Source organism: Labeo rohita, chromosome 23 (assembly GCF_022985175.1).
Source record: "Labeo rohita strain BAU-BD-2019 chromosome 23, IGBB_LRoh.1.0, whole genome shotgun sequence".
Taxonomy (NCBI): domain Eukaryota; kingdom Metazoa; phylum Chordata; class Actinopteri; order Cypriniformes; family Cyprinidae; genus Labeo; species Labeo rohita.
This window is the reverse complement of record NC_066891.1, coordinates 28,236,163-28,254,568: the sequence shown is the minus strand read 5'-3', so window position 1 is coordinate 28,254,568 and position 18,406 is coordinate 28,236,163.

Sequence of the window (18,406 nt, the reverse complement as noted above, 5' to 3'; positions counted from 1 at the left end):
CTAGCGGTTCAGCTGAAGGTTTCTTGCGTGTAGGTTTTTTCCGGCACTTCTGTAAAAATTATCTTGAAATATTAAAATTTAGTTTCCAAACAAAAATCTGACTCCATGAATAATTTAGTCTGACTCCAATTATGAATAATTTGTTAATTTCGGTTTGTATTCTGTAATTTGCTGATCGCGGCTATTTTTTTCTGTATAATAATTTAGACATTTGAATATTCTGGAAATCCTGTAGTCTCAATATTTCGTTCCTTAGGGACTCGGTGCCGCTTTCGATTTACACCCCGGCCGTGGCGAATTCGTCGACACAAGCTCGCCAGTTCTGACTCACTCAGAGGATGCAGAGCGATTATAATATCTTAAAGTGGGCCGCGCCTGCATGCTCTCAACAAAAAGTATATATTTCCTCAATAACCGCGAGAGCTACATCGTGTTAAGTCAGTGACAGCTCAACATCCGGAGCCCTAGTGATGTCCCCATGGCTCATCACTCCAGAGACTCTCACACACAGTGTGGGGTTCTTCTGAATACAGAATCCCCCCCGTAATGTTTTGTCACTTCGCTTATATACCCAGACCAAAACAAACAAATCTTCCAATCAGTTGTAAAAACATAAAAGACCTTTTGGTTTGTCAGGAGATCTCATGCCCCAGGGTCACACCTGACTGGAGATTCTCACCCGATCCTAAGGGGAAAACACACCCCTCAGCAGCAAAACACAATTCTACAAAAGTGTTCAGTCTTCCTCATAATATAAGTGACTTCTGTGAAATTGAGACAATTTTACCAATCGCACTAAGACCTTTAGAATGATACCAAACATGAAAAGGAAACTTCAACATATTCACAAAATGTAACACATGTAGTATATGGACATTCTTAGTGACTTTCAGTGGAACCTTTTGGGGGAAAAGTGTGAGATGCAGGGAGGGGAAAGGAGAGGGAGGAAGGGGGTTGTAAATGAGCAATAGAGGTGGTGTTGTTTGCCCTCTTTGAAGATCTCTTCTCAGATTAGTTTTATTGTTTTGTTGCATACAATAAGTTCTAAGACCATAACATTTCCCAAGAATTTAAAGTTGCAGCAATGCTTGCTATAATTGAAATGAAACTATAAAAATAATTTCTTTTGAACTAGATTTGAATGCTATGGGTAATTTGGACCTGGATATTCTTATGAATGCCAGGTTATGGATGTTGTGTGGTCATAGTAGTAAAAATGTGTTGTGTATGTTTGTATGTATGTATGTTTGTGATAGGAGATGGGTGATGCCTCGTCTACCATAATCTGTGTTGTGTAATTTAGTTCCAGTGCTACACTGGGAGGTCATGTAAGTACTTGCAGTGCTATGCCCCTTCTCTCCACCCATCTCCTTGTTGTGTGTGTAAGTTGGTGTAAGTGGGACCAAACATCCTTTTAATTTGTCCCTCAGAGATGGCAGCAGTCAGCCTGAAAGGAAAACAGACATAGAGGAAAGCATCTAATTTTGAGTCTTTTCGCAAATTGAACATGGACATAGCAATTGTTGGAGATGGGTGTAATCTGGGATTCATCAGCCAAACATATTTACAAAATGTATCATGATCATGACAGCTTTAGCAAACAAAGGCCAAATAAACAATGGTCAGATCTGGTTGTTGGTGTTTTAGCACAGTCTTCAGCTTAAGTTACTGTTGCAGTTAAATTTACACAGTCTGCTGTGTTAGGCAGGATCTGCTGGAAAAAGTGTCTTTAAATGATACTGTTTACAGAGTTTTTCAAACTTCAGAGCATTCATTTGCTGATTTTGGTACTGTGCTGTTAAGTTTTTTCCTATGTTTTTTATACATTGACCATTTCCATCTCTGCAGTCTGTAAAGACTTGCATCTCTGCTTGATTTTAACATTACACACAACTTTAATCACATGCCAAAGTAAAAAAGCTCTCTGATCAGATTCTGAGTTTAGCGCTCCCAGTTTTTTCTAACACTTGCACCACCGTGTTTTTGGTTTTGTTGCAAGGAAAACAAAACTTGTACCTTCCCTTGTTACTGGGTTGCATGTCAACAAAATCAAATTTACATCATCTTATGGCCTTGGATAGACCTGGCCTATTCAAGATATTGCCATCAGATTGATCATTTTAGTTGGTAAATTCTGGGCATGTTAGCTTTTCTCATTGAAGATTTTTGCACAGAATAGAAGATAAAGAAGTTCTTTCTTATTAGTTTGATCATTCTTCCTTTCATTTTCCTTTCTTAATGGTTCTTGCTTCTAACCACCTTCTGTTAATCTCTTTCCCAGCACTAATAGTGCTTCCAACTTCTTTCACATGCAGTATATACCTTCTTTCTACATTCTGATCATTCCTCTTACTCTACTCTTTCTTCCTCTTCTAAAACAATGCTGAATAATCATGAGATTAAAGGCCATTATTGGCCATTGTAATATAATATATTATAAGGTTGTTATAATATGATGTATATTACATTAAAAAAAATAACATAAATTAAAATACTTTTATTACTGGTCTCTGGAGGGCCTCCGGGCAACTTGTTCAGATCAACTGATTATCATCTCACTAATCTTTTTTAAGATACACCTTTGATTTGGCCCTGTGACTGCAGCAGTCCTAGCATGTTCATCATGTGCACAGCAACAACCAAACTGGAATCCAGTTGTAGACTTTGTTGCTGTGAACATCCAATGCCCCGCAAGCACATACTGAAAGCATGGGTCGAATCATAGCTCAGTCCGAAGATTTTCATTAGTTAATTATATTAACATGAAACAAGAATGTACAATACTTCTACAGCATTTATGAATTCTAGTTCATGCCAATTTCAGCATTCACTAATGCGTTATTAAAATCACATTTGTTGACATTAGTCAGCGCACCGTGGATCACCATGAGCAAACAATGAACAACTGCATTCTCATTACCTACCATGAAGTATGAAGTGTGTTGTTCATTGCTTATCCACGTTAGCCAATACACTATTCAATATCAACAAATGACACCCCAGTGTGAAGTGTTGCCGATTGTTGTGACTACAATCTGGGATTGGACCAGATTCTTTTGTTTATGAGCTAAGGTGTTACTAAGTGCATCTTTTCAGAATCTATTCGAGTATTAGGAAGTTTGGGGTTGGGCAAACCCAGAGCAAATGCAGAGCACACACATAGTTTTATGGTCTTTTATGGCTTGTCTGTCTGCTTAAAGACAAAGACTTAAAATCATACAATAGTGTAGTAATTTTGTGAAGTCTAAAATAAACCCAAGCTATATGCTATATTTATTAAGACTGAATTTTGAGCAGTGTTGTTGACCCAAATATTGTAATATCATACCACTTTTGATAATACATCTAATTTAATTAATTTGCCTGTTTGACCAATTCTCTCACAGGAGAAGTTGTGGATGTCCTCTGAATGGGTTTAACCCTCAGGCCTGGTTACAAGCCTCTCAGCGACATCACAATTGCCCTCATGTGCATTCCAGTTTCAGATTTTGAATTTCTAGTGTCTCTTCTTTTAACAGTAACCGAGATTTCTGCATGGCAGCAGTAATTCTCTGGGACTGAGACACATTTTCCCCAGATTAGAGTTTCTTTTGAAATTCTCTAATTTTTAAATACATTGCACTGTCTTGCCCAACTTCACTTTCAGATACAAAAGATTCTAGTGAGAATTTGATAATCTTTCGAGTTAATCCAATCACAAATTTCCTTAAATTCTTTAAACATAACTGTTTGCTTTTCTAATGTTGCAAAGTTATTGTTACGAAGCCATTAAACAATAACGAAAGGAAATTGTTAATACCGGAATTTAGATTTTAATTTTCAGCCCTCTGTTGAGTACCAGAATAAAATTTGGATGATGTTATTCCAATTTTAAATTTTCATCTCTTACGAGAGTTGGATGTTGGTTTCAAGAGACTTCATTCTTCATCTGCTCTGCCGCTATCATGTCCCTGTCAGTTCATGTGATTTCGTCTAATTCTTATGCCCCACCGGATTTCTACAGTCTCCGGTCTATATTTATGAGTATTCCGACTCATTCTACAAAATATGTCTATATTGGGTGCATCTAAGCTTTCCCTCAACATTTCTAAAAAGGCAAATAAGAAATGACTTACCGCAGCAGCTGAAGAAAGGGAAGGAGAAGCTCAAACCTCTTTCCGGAGCACATTTGAATGTTGCGCTGAAAAAACCCTCGCCTGAGACTGGGAGATCACGTCGGGGTCACCAACCGTAAGGATCCATCCACTGGCCCAAATGCTAGTCCAGTTCAGCTGAAGGTTTAATGCGTGTTCGGTTTTTTCCAGCACTTCTGTAAAAATTATCTTGAAATATTAAAATTTAGTTTCCAAACAAAAATCTGACTCCATGAATAATTTAGTCTGACTCCAATTATGAATAATTTGTTAATTTCGGTTTTGTATTCTGTAATTTGCTGATCGCGGCTATTTTTTTCTGTATAATAATTTAGACATTTGAATATTCTGGAAATCCTAAGTAGTCTCATAACAGTGAACGCATGGCCCAAACTCGCCAGTTCTGGGCTTACTCAGAGGTTGATTTCGTTCCTTAGGGACTCGGTGCCGCTTTCGATTTACACCCCGGCCGTGGCGAGTGACAGTCGACACAAGCTCGCCAGTTCTGACTTACTCAGAGGATGCAGAGCGATTATAATATCTTAAAGTGGGCTACTAAAATGCATGCTCTCAACAAAAAAATATATATTTCCTCAATAACCGCGAGAGCTACATCGTGTTAAGTCAGTGACAGCTCAACATCCGGAGCCCTAGTGATGTCCCCATGGCTCATCACTCCAGAGACTCTCACACACAGTGTGGGGTTCTTCTGAATACAGAATCCCCCCCGTAATGTTTTGTCACTTCGCTTATATACCCAGACCAAAACAAACAAATCTTCCAATCAGTTGTAAAAACATAAAAGACCTTTTGGTTTGTCAGGAGATCTCATGCCCCAGGGTCACACCTGACTGGAGATTCTCACCCGATCCTAAGGGGAAAACACACCCCTCAGCAGCAAAACACAATTCTACAAAAGTGTTCAGTCTTCCTCATAATATAAGTGACTTCTGTGAAATTGAGACAATTTTACCAATCGCACTAAGACCTTTAGAATGATACCAAACATGAAAAGGAAACTTCAACATATTCACAAAATGTAACACATGTAGTATATGGACATTCTTAGTGACTTTCAGTGGAACCTTTTGGGGGAAAAGTGTGAGATGCAGGGAGGGGAAAGGAGAGGGAGGAAGGGGGTTGTAAATGAGCAATAGAGGTGGTGTTGTTTGCCCTCTTTGAAGATCTCTTCTCCAGATTAGTTTTATTGTTTTGTTGCATACAATAAGTTCGCAAGACCATAACATTTCCCAAGAATTTAAAGTTGCAGCAATGCTTGCTATAATTGAAATGAAACTATAAAAATAATTTCTTTTGAACTAGATTTGAATGCTATGGGTAATTTGGACCTGGATATTCTTATGAATGCCAGGTTATGGATGTTGTGTGGTCATAGTAGTAAAAATGTGTTGTGTATGTTTGTATGTATGTATGTTTGTGTATAGGAGATGGGTGATGCCTCGTCTACCATAATCTGTGTTGTGTAATTTAGTTCCAGTGCTACACTGGGAGGTCATGTAAGTACTTGCAGTGCTATGAGGTGTGAATGACCCCTTGAAGTATCTCTCCACCCATCTCCTTGTTGTGTGTGTAAGTTGGTGTAAGTGGGACCAAACATCCTTGTGGAATTTGTCCCTCAGAGATGGCAGCAGTCAGCCTGAAAGGAAAACAGACATAGAGGAAAGCAGTCTAATTTTGAGTCTTTTCGCAAATTGCCTTAAGACTGGTGGACATAGCCACACAGTTGTTGGAGATGGGTGTAATCTGGGATTCCATACCATCAGGAGCAAACTTGTTTTAGTTTACAAATACATGTATCATGATCATGATCATGCTTTAGCAAACAAAGGCCAAATAAACAATGGTCAGATCTGGTTGTTGGTGTTTTAGCACAGTCTAAGCATGTTGCAGCTTAAGTTACTGTTGCAGTTAAATTTACACAGTCTGCTGTGTTACAGGCATTATGAAATTCAGATCTGCTGGAAAAAGTGTCTTTAAATGATACTGTTTACAGACGTGAGATCTGTGTTCAAACTTCAGAGCATTCATTTGCTGATTTTGGTACTGTGCTGTTAACTTAGCAATTGGCATTTTCCTATGTTTTTTATACATTGACCATTTCCATCTCTGCAGTCTCTAAAGACTTGCGAATCTCTGCTTGATTTTAACATTGCACACAACTTTAATCACATGCCAAAGTAAAAATGAGCTCTCTGATCAGATTCTGAGTTGGCGCTCCCAGTGAAGGGTGGCACAGTTTTCTAACACTTGCACCACCGTGTTTTTTTGGTTTTGTTGCAAGGAAAACAAAACTTGTACCTTCCCTTGTTACTGGGTTGCATGTCAACAAAATCAAATTTACATCATCTTATGGCCTTGGATAGACCTGGCCTATTCAAGATATTGCCATCAGATTGATCATTTTAGTTGGTAAATTCTGGTTATGTTAGCTTTTCTCATTGAAGATTTTTGCACAGAATAGAAGATAAAGAAGTTCTTTCTTATTAGTTTGATCATTCTTCCTTTCATTTTCCTTTCTTAATGGTTCTTGCTTTTAACCACCTTCTGTTAATCTCTTTCCCAGCACTAATAGTGCTTCCAACTTCTTTCACATGCAGTATATACCTTCTTTCTACATTCTGATCATTCCTCTTACTCTACTCTTTCTTCCTCTTCTAAAAACAATGCTGAATAATCATGAGATTAAAGGCACATTATTGGCCATTGTAATATAATATATTATAAGGTTGTTATAATATGAAGTATATTACATTAAAAATAATATAAATTAAAATACTTTTATTACTGGTCTCTGTATGGCCTCCGGGCAACTTGTTCAGATCAACTGATTATCATCTCACTAATCTTTTTCAAGATACACCTTTGATTTGGCCCTGTGACTGCAGCAATCCTAGCATGTTCATCATGTGCACAGCAACAACCAAACTGGAATCCAGTTGTAGACTTTGTTGCTGTGAACATCCAATGCCCCGCAAGCACATACTGAAAGCATGGGTCGAATCATAGCTCAGTCCAAAGATTTTCATTAGTTAACTATATTAACATGAAACAAGAATGTACAATACTTCTACAGCATTTATGAATTCTAGTTCATGCCAATTTCAGCATTCATTAATGCGCTATTAAAATCACATTTGTTGACATTAGTCAGTGCACCGTGGATCACCATGAGCAAACAATGAACAACTGCATTCTCATTACCTACCATGAAGTATGAAGTGTTGTTCATTGCTTATCCACGCTAGCCAATACACTAATCAATATCAACAAATGACACCCCAGTGTGAAGTGTTGCCGATTGTTGTGACTACAATCTGGGATTGGACCAGATTCTTTTGTTTATGAGCTAAGGTGTTACTAAGTGCATCTTTTTGGAATCTATTCGAGTATTAGGAAGTTTGGGGGTTGGGCAAACCCAGAGCAAATGCAGAGCACACACATAGTTTTATGGTCTTTTATGGTTTGTCTGTCTGCTTAAAGACAAAGACTTAAAATCATACAATAGTGTAGTAATTTTGTGAAGTCTAAAATAAACCCAAGCTATATGCTATATTTATTAAGACTGAATTTTGAGCAGTGTTGTTGAGCCAAATATTGTAATATCGGGGGTGTTCCCACTTTTGAGTGAATTTCAATACATCTAATTTAATTAATTTGCCTGTTTGACCAATTCTCTCACAGGAGAAGTTGTGGATGTCCTCTGAATGGGTTTAACCCTCAGGCCTTGTTACAAGCCTCTCAGCGACATCACAATTGCCCTCATGTGCATTCCAGTTTCAGATTTTGAATTTCTAGTGTCTATTCTTTTAACAGTAATCGAGATTTCTGCATGGCAGCAGTAATTCTCTGGTACTGAGACACATTTTCCCCAGATTAGAGTTTCTAGATTTAGAGTCTTGTCCAACTTCACTTTCAGATACAAAAGATTCTAGTAAGAATTTGATAATCTTTCGAGTTAACCCAATCACAAATTTCCTTAAATTCTTTAAACATACCTGTTTGCTTTTCCAATGTTGCAAAGTTATTGTTACGAAGCCATTAAACAATAACGAAAGGAAATTGTTAATACTAGAATTTAGATTTTCATTTTCAGCCCTCTGTTGAGTACCAGAATAAAATTTGGATGATGTTATTCCAATTTTAAATTTTCATCTCTTACGAGAGTTGGATGTTGGTTTCAAGAGACTTCATTTTTCCTCTGCTCTGCTGCTATCATGTCCCTGTCAGTTCATGTGATTTCGTCTAATTCTTATGCCCCACCAGATTTCTACAGTCTCCGGTCTATATTTATGAGTATTCCGACTCATTCTACAAATATGTCTATATTGGGTGCTAATCTAAGCTTTCCCTCAACATTTCTAAAAAGGCAAATAAGAAATGACTTACCGCAGCAGCTGAAGAAAGGGAAGGAGAAGCTCAAACCTCTTTCCGGAGCACATTTGAATGTTGCGCTGAAAAAAAACCCTCGCCTGAGACTGGGAGATCACGTCGGGGTCACCAACCGTAAGGCTCTTCCTGCTACGGCAAGCCTAGCGGTTCAGCTGAAGGTTTCTTGCGTGTAGGTTTTTTTCCGGCACTTCTGTAAAAATTATCTTGAAATATTAAAATTTAGTTTCCAAACAAAAATCTGACTCCATGAATAATTTAGTCTGACTCCAATTATGAATAATTTGTTAATTTCGGTTTGTATTCTGTAATTTGCTGATCGCGGCTATTTTTTTCTGTATAATAATTTAGACATTTGAATATTCTGGAAATCCTGTAGTCTCAATATTTCGTTCCTTAGGGACTCGGTGCCGCTTTCGATTTACACCCCGGCCGTGGCGAATTCGTCGACACAAGCTCGCCAGTTCTGACTTACTCAGAGGATGCAGAGCGATTATAATATCTTAAAGTGGGCCGCGCCTGCGTGCTCTCAACAAAAAGTATATATTTCCTCAATAACCGCGAGAGCTACATCGTGTTAAGTCAGTGACAGCTCAACATCCGGAGCCCTAGTGATGTCCCCATGGCTCATCAGTCGGTACTTCCGGTGTGGTCTGCCCTGGACGCAGTCTTGAGGTAGCACCCTTACACATTAACCTACTAGAAAATCATTTCCAAGAAGTCCAGAATAAGTCAAAGTTAACATTTTATTAGCAGTCAGTTAAAAAGGTATCATGCCAATTACATAGCTTAACAATGAAAATCCAATTCAGAATTAAAGATAAGATAAATCTAAGAGTGAGAGATGCATACCTGACCGCATAGAGATACACAGCAGCATTTGAGAGATTTGGAGGCAAAGCTCCAGAGACTCTCACACACAGTGTGGGGTTCTTCTGAATACAGAATCCCCCCCGTAATGTTTTGTCACTTCGCTTATATACCCAGACCAAAACAAACAAATCTTCCAATCAGTTGTAAAAACATAAAAGACCTTTTGGTTTGTCAGGAGATCTCATGCCCCAGGGTCACACCTGGCTGGAGATTCTCACCCGATCCTAAGGGGAAAACACACCCCTCAGCACCACAACACAATTCTACAAAAGTGTTCAGTCTTCCTCATAATATAAGTGACTTCTGTGAAATTGAGACAGTTTTACCAATCGCACTAAGACCTTTAGAATGATACCAAACATGAAAGGGAAACTTCAACATATTCACAAAATGTAACACATGTAGTATATGGACATTCTTAGTGACTTTCAGTGGAACCTTTTGGGGGAAAAGTGTGAGATGCAGGGAGGGGAAAGGAGAGGGAGGAAGGGGGTTGTAAATGAGCAATAGAGGTGGTGTTGTTTGCCCTCTTTGAAGATCTCTTCTCCAGATTAGTTTTATTGTTTTGTTGCATGGCATCTGTTTTTGTCAGGGTTCCTGGACTTCGAATTCATGAGGAAATCATTTTACATCTTACAACACTCAGTATGTTATTACTGCATAGTGTTTTATAATGTAGGCTACTATAATACTGAGGTGTAAATATCTACCAGTTGCACTAATTAGCAAATAGTATAATAATAGTAATATTATTGCCAAAAAAATAATAATAATAATAATAACAACTATTATTTTCACATAGTGTAAAAAAAAGAATATATCACTATTTTGCACTTAGTGTAAAAAGGAAATCAATAAAAAAAATACTGTTATTTTAACTTACTGTAAATAGAATCCATTGCTGTTTGCTCTTAGTGTTTAGTTTAGTTTGGGTAACACTTTAGATAAGGAACACTATTCACTATTAACTAGTTGCTTATTAGCATGCAAATTACTAGCATATCGGCTGTTTAGGGCACTGAGGAAGGCTCCTAAAACACATTGGTACTTTTAAAGTACCAGGTGAAATCAACTTTGAACACACTCACACACTCTGTGTATACAAAGGAGTGTGTACTTACCACACATTTTATAAGATTAGATGTTTGTCAGTGGTGCTTAGGATCTGCAGATCTTTGCCATCGTCCTTTCAACCATATCTCCTTACTCTGTTTACGTGTTAAGTGAAATGTGACAGGCTACCACACGATCGGCTAACCATGTCCTTGAAGTGGTTCCTTAGAACACGTTATTCCTTTTCTGTGCCTATAGCCCCTTTCACACAGTGCGTTGATTCCGGAAAACTGCTGGAAAATTGCCAGAGTGCCATCTGTGTGAACGCAAACATGTCGGGATTGAACCCAGAAATGTTCCCGCGTTGGGGGCCTAGTAACATTGCTGGGATCAGTCCCGGGAACGAGTGTTGTGCGAACAAAAGGCAAGAAGTTGTAAAAGGTGTGTTTAGTGATGGCACATTATTGCGTGACTCTCGTGTGTTTTAAAGGCAGATCAACATTCACAATGAAAAATATGTGCAAACTGGAAGGAAGTACCGATCTGGGAGCTCCTCGCTATCTGCGCTGAAGCTGAGATCGTTTGCTAGTTTAGTGATCGGTATGCATTGCTTTACACATCAAATCCAAATGTCACATGTCTTTATGGGTTGTGTATGAACATTCCGAAAATCACTGGCAGTATGAAACCAAAATCAAACCATCCCGGGTGTGCCCTTAGACTGTTTGTGTTGGTTTCTCCCTCTGCCTCAATCGCTCAATCGGAGATATTCTTGTCTAACTTACATCCCTGCTCTGGCATCGAAACAATGGAGGTCAGACTGTTACAGCTGGTCTGAGGTAAGACGCTCATGTCAATCAACCATTGTTGGAGCGGCCTCTGTCGGTGTGACGCTACAACGACAGGCATCTGAGAATGGCTCGATTTGAATCAATTAAAAACCACTGCATGGGTAGATTTGTATATACACTGCCAACACACATTAGTGTTCAAACAACATGTAAAAGTGAACTTTGCATCCGATGACCCCTTTAAGCCCAGAGTTTCCGAGTTGGGGGCAGCAGTGAAAAAACGTGTCAGATGCAATGGACGCAGTCAAAAGACAATAGATATGCAGCGTCTGTATTAACAGTGAATTTGTTGAAATGAATAAATGTATGATGATTAATATTTAAAAATAATAAATATTTTTTTCGTAATGTACAATATAACTATATGTTACATATACAAACTATTATATTATTTTAGAATTACCATAGAATAATGATGCAGTTTACATCACCTTCATAAATTGAATAAAAACATAAAATTGCAAAACACAATGATGCACACTCTTTATTCATCATTTTGTAGATTCAGAGTTAAATTTTATGTAGAAAAGGTAAATCTTGTTCTGACCAAAGTGACTTGAACTCACCTGACGTCGTAATGACGACTTGTCAGCTTGTAAGCATAAGCATAAGCACAGTATCGACATCTCTCATAAAGGATTGCAACTTTACCAAGTTAACAATGCTCGAAAAACACTTACCCTCTTCGCTAATTAGCACAAAAAATACCATTGGTATACTATTACTGCTGCCTCAACCGGAAGTTGTACCGATGTTCTTTTTTGCAGTAGACTAGCACCTCTCAGAATCAGGTGGATAGGAAACCGAAACTGATGCAAAGGACGTGGGCTCTTGATAGCAAGCAAAAAACGTGAAGATAAAGACATCTGGGGGAAAAAAAGCGAACAGTTACATCAGGTTACCTTTGCCCGCCTCTCTCACTATGGAGCATGCCTAGCACTATAGTAAAATCCCAGGACACCCCTAGTCCGAACGTTCACTGCTATTTATTACTCCGCATTGTCTGACATGAATATTCAATTAACTTTAATTCAAAAAGAGACAGCAGCGATTCTACAACGGGTTACATTTGAGAGAAATTTAATTAGAAAATAGAGTAAATGAAGTTGCCTATAGGGTAATTAGTCTGATTAACATGACACACACACACAGACATATTTGAGGTTTCTAGATTTTGTTTATTATATACATTTTTGCATTTTGCTCTTTTTATGTAGATTTCAAGTATTTTAGTTCATACAATAATAATAATAATAATTTATTTCAATCCCCTGCTGAAAAAAGAAAAGAAAAAAAGAAACCATCACAGATTTTTAATGGTTTTACTGGTTACAACGGGAATTGTACTGGTTTTAATAGTAACTGTAATGGACCCTGTTGGTCTCTACTGGCAATTGGTCACCTTCTATTGGTGGCTTGTTAAAACCACTAAAACCTAATGTAATATTTCCCAAAACACACTACAGGAAACCATTATTTAATGATTTTAATGGTTTAATGGTTTGTAATGTTTGTAATGGTATTTGTAGTGGAAATCATTAGAATTTCTGTGATGGTTTCTATTCCCTCATGAAAATTAACCATGATTTTATCATAGCAAAAGTGTAGTGACCATGTTTTTGGCACATTGATTACCATATAACAACCGTTTTACTGAAAATAGTTTTACTACCAAAATAATGGTTAGTGTAGAAAGACCATGGCTAATTTGTGGTTACCATGGTTTAACTATAGTAACCATGTTTTTTGTTTTGTTTTGTTTTATTTGTAGTAAAACCATGGTTAATTTTTGTAAGGGTATTTTTTTGTCAGCAGGGTCACCATGGGATTTGTGATGTTATTGCTGTAATATTGTGAGACAGTAGTGACTGTAGTTGTGGTGGGCCCATTTGGGAGGTCATCCAGGGCCGTTTTTTACTTCCAGCCTATCCCTGTATTTTCCGGAATCGCTGTGTGAAAGAGGCTTATACTTCTTTCACACAGATACGTCATATTCATAATTTTAAATCGATGCATTGCATAGATGCAAATTAGTGAATCTTACCATCCCTAGGTCACACCCAGCTTCCATCAAAGGTTTCTAGAAGATCCTTATTCTTTACAGTTCTAAGGTCTGAAGACACTCCTGTGAAATCTTACAGGATAGAAGCCAGTTAGTATAATTCATACAGAAATGACAGCCTGTCATCGTTGTTTAACATGCACCTCTTATGTATTTCATCACTGAGGTTTTCTTAAAAGTACTGTGGAAAAATCTTGTTTTGTCGTGTCTTGTCTCATGAGTGTCTCATCACACCCCTAGTAGTGAATATGTGTCAGGCATTGTCAGGCTTTTTATTTATTCAGCTGGTAGTGTTGCACAGGGATTTATGTTTTACATTTGTGGTGTTTGCCAAGGTAAACTTGGGAAACTTGAGAATATGAAAAACACAGAGCCCTAGTCTTCAGTATTAAGCTTTGGCACAATATTTCCACTTACGCTGTTTGTGCTACATAATATAATGTCTTAGTTCTTTAAGGAAGGTGGGCCATTCACATGTTTTATGCAGTTAGCCAAACATTTGCTGGTAGCCATTAACTTCCAAAATATACTTAATTCTATACTAGAGATGTGTTTGGTTACCAACATTCTTAAAAATATCTTCTTTTGTGTTCAACATAAAGTAACTCACACAGGTTTGTAACAACTGAAATGATGAGAAAATGTTCATTTTTGGGTGAACTATCCCTTTAATCCAGAGAGAATGGAAGTGAGATGTGACAACATGCCCCATATGGACATGCTGTAATGGGTTGTCACATGGGAGGGGCATGCTGAAGTTCTCCGGCACCGTGCAGGATCTCCAGAGATGGCAAAAGTACACACATCCTTCACTCAAGCAGAAGTACAGATACTCATGTCAACATACTCTGGTAAAAAAGTACTGACTACATTTTTTTACTTAAGTTAAAGTAAAGAAGTATGGGCTCAGACATGTACTTTAGTAAAAAGTGCCTATTACTACTGCCTGTTTTAGTGTCACGCTGGTAACTGGACCTCACATCATGTTGACACATTAATACAAAATAACTTACATTTAAAATTTGTTAGCTAATGAATGTATCAAGGCTAAACAACCACCATGTAGAACAGGGCCAGACTGGGACAAAATTTCAGGCCAGTAAATTTCATACTCATCCAGGCCATCCCATACACCCACAACAAATTTTTAAACCATTGACAACCTTATTTTTTTGTATGGCCATCACATTTAAATAAATGTTTCAAACCTTAGGCTGGGGCCATGCAAAATAAGAAAAAGGCTCTTTTCTTTTCAGTCTCTTCATTTTCCATGATATCTCTTTGCATCTCACTGTATGTGCTTGCTTTTTGTATCACATTATGACCAGGTGTTGAAATAAAATGTCTTAAATACTATAGATTTAACAAAACTATATTTTCTAAATCACCTAAATGTCAAAATGAGTACAATAATGATTACATCATGACAATATCTTTACAGAAAAATCCTAATTCTGAACATGCTATTGCATTATCATGAGTCAAATTTTTCTCTTACCAAAATTAACCATGGTTTATTTGTCAGGGTTCTGTTTAGTTTTTGTCCTTGTATTCATTGAGTTTTCAGTTGGCCTGTTCCCCTGTGACCTGTTTTCCCAGAGATGGCAAAAGTACACACATACTTCACTCAAGTAGAAGTACAGATGATTAAACATACTCTGTAAAAGTAGAAGTTGTCACGGTGAGTCTGGGTGGAGGAGAGAGGGACAGGAAGACAAAGGAGTAAACTTGACAAAAATAATATACTTTTAATAAAACAAAACCAAAAGTGAATACAGCGGAGGCAAAACCACAAAAGAAACCAGGAAGACATGTAACGCCGAACACAGCAAAACATGACCATAAAAGGAAACAGGAACTAAGGCTGGCGCTAAAACACAGAACACAAAGTCCAAACCCTGACAGAAGTACTGACTATATTTTTTAACTCAAGTTAAAGTAAAGAAGTATGGGCTCTGACATGTACTTAAGTAAAAAGTACCCATTAGTACTGCCTGTTTGAGAAGGGTCTGGCTGCAGACATCTGCACCTGCACTCTCAGACGACTGCACTTCCGGAAGTGACGTCACTTGCAGTCGATTTTATTTTTACTTTATTTTATTTATTTATTTTTTTTTTTAATTGAATCTCTCAACATTTTACAACAGTGGCCAGGTGGTGAAGACAAGAAAAAACAAACTAAATTACAATGTCACTCGCAATCCCCACCTGCACTCTCAGCTACCTGCGACGTCACTTGCAATCCACACAAATGGTGCGTGTTGCCAGTGGAGACAAGACGCTGTGATCGATTAAAACTAATTTAATAGCATAACGTACAGGGTCCTAACGTCATTTGTAGGAGATAAAATCAACACCCGCAAATCCGTGGCCAGGGTCTTGTTTTTATCTCCTACAGATGACTTGCAGGACCCTGTATGTTATACTAAATTAGTTTTAATCGTTTAATCAACACAGCTTCTTGTCTCCACTGGCAACACGCACCATTTGTGTGGATTGCAAGTGACGTTGCAGGTAGCTGAGAGTGCAGGTGGCGATTGCAAGTGGCATTGTAATTTAGTTTATTTTTTCTTGTCTTCACCACCTGGCTACTGTTGTAAAATGTTGAGAGATTCAATTAAATAAATAAATAAATAAATAAAATAAAGTAAAAATAAAATCGACTGCAAGTGACATCACTTCCGAAAGTGCAGTTGTCTGAGAGTGCAGGTGTCTGAGGGTGCAGGTGCAGATGTCTGCAGCCAGACCCTATTGGGCCTGTTTTAATGTCACACTGGTAACTGGACCTCACATCATACTGACACATTAATACAAAATAATTTACATTCAAAATTTTGTTAGCTAATCAATGTATCAAGGCTGAACAACCACCATGTAGAACAGGGCCGGACTGGGACAAAATTTCAGGACGGTAAAATCTCCAGGCCATCCCATTCACCAACAACAAATTCTGAAACCACCTATTTTTTGTACCGCCATCACATGTAAAAGGGTTTAAAACCTAATAATTAAAATAATTAAAGGTTCTCTCTTGAACTGCACCTTGGCACATTGTGTGAACATGACAGAACCTTAAGTCCTTGCTTAGACATTTATTTTCTATGGGTGGGGGTTCCCTTAGAACAAGTGTCCAGACATTGTCACGAAAGATGCCTCCAAGACAAGCTGGGATGCTATATGCAATGGGCATGCAGCCTCGGGGGTCGGGACAGGCCCTCGGCTGAATTGGCATATCAATTGCCTGGAGTTGCTGACAGTGCTTTTGGCCTTGAAGAGGTTCCGGTCTTTGATTCAAGGCAAGCAACAGACAGCACAGTGACTGTTGTGTACATCAACCACTAGGGTGGTGTTCGCTCCTTTCGCATGTCACAACTTGCCCGGCATCTCCTACTGTGGAACCAGTGTAATGGAGGCCAGCCGGTAGTTGCTGTGCAGGTAAACCTCACTCCCCTGATCTCAAGAGGTGCACTAGCGACAGATGCTAGTGGCTGCAGTCTTTAGCCTCCTTGTTAGTGAGCCCGCCTCCCATGCCGGAGACCCGGTTTTGAGACCGCTCAGAGCGGTGTGCAAGTAGGAACTGGGGAGAGGAGGTACACCAGCACAAACTCAAGTTTCTGCTTACTACTCACATTCTGGGTGAACTCAATTGTGTGGCCGATTCCCTCTCACAACAAGTTTCGCTTCGGGGCGAGTGGAGGCTCCACCCTCAGACGGGGAGGGTCACAAGGGGCACAGGGGCATTGCACCCAGATCTCTGGAACCTCCATCTATGGTCCCTGGACGCGACCAAGAGGACTTCAGAGACCTTCCACCCGAAGTGGTAAACACCCTTATGCAGGCCCCTCTACTAGGCGGCTGTACGACCTGAAATGGCTTATTTTTTTAAACTTGTGTTCTTCCCAAGATAAGGACCCATGGAGATGTGGCATTGAATCTGTGCTATCCTTCCTCCAAGGAGGCCTGGATGGATGCCGCAATATCGGCCAATTATGATGACATGGTGGAAGGCAGATCAGCGGGAAAGCACGATTTGGTTATGATTTCTCAGAGGTGCCTGGAGGTTGAACCCTCCTAGGCTGAGCCTTATCCCCTCTTGGGATCTTTCTGTGGTCCTTCAGGCTCTACAGGAGGATCAGTTTGGCCCCCTTCAGTCAGTTGATCTCAGCGCCCTCTCTATGAAAAAGGCCCTCCTGACTGCCGGCCCTCCTGACTGTGCTCACCTCTGTTAAAAGAGTGGGAGATCGTCAAGCCCACTCCGTTAACGTTTTGTGCCTGGAATTTGGGCCGGCAGACTCTCACATTATCCTGAGATCCCGGCCTGGATACGTGTCCAAGGTACCCACCACTCCCTTCAGAGATCAGGTGGTGACCTATCTCTGACCCATCTCTGACCTATCTCATTTATGTTGAATGTACTCAGAGTTTTTTGGAGGACAGCAGAAGGGGAACACTGTCTCCAAGCAAAGGATCTCTCACTGGATTGTGAATGCAGAGGTCTACCCTGCCCACTGGGAGTGAAAGCCCACTCGACCAGGGGAGATGCTGCTTCGACAGCTTTGGCGAATGAGGCCTCTCTAATAGACGTTTATAGAGCTGCAGGTTGGGTTACACCTAACACATTCACCAGGTTTTATAATCTGCGAATGGAACTTCTTCCAGAGTCCTAAACGCAAGCTCTGCAACTCAGGGAAGTAGTACGGCATAGAGCTTGCTATGGCGCATCCCCGCAAGGGCAATTACACTTCTTTAGTTCAGTCTGTTTTCTTATGTGAACCCTGAACTACCCTTTTCCATCACTCTTCGGCGGAGGAACTTGCTATTACCCAATACAAGGTAGGTTGCCTCATGTGAACTCTTGTATTGGGTTAGTGTTCCACATGTGGCCCCATGTGTGTATTCTCCACCTTACCTTCCTTAGATGCAGCGTTTCCCCTGAGACAGGCTCTGTCTCTGGGTTCTGAGTTCCGGTAGTCTCTCCTTATGTGGAGCCCACCTCAGAATCCTCCCTATGTAGCACTCCCCATGTA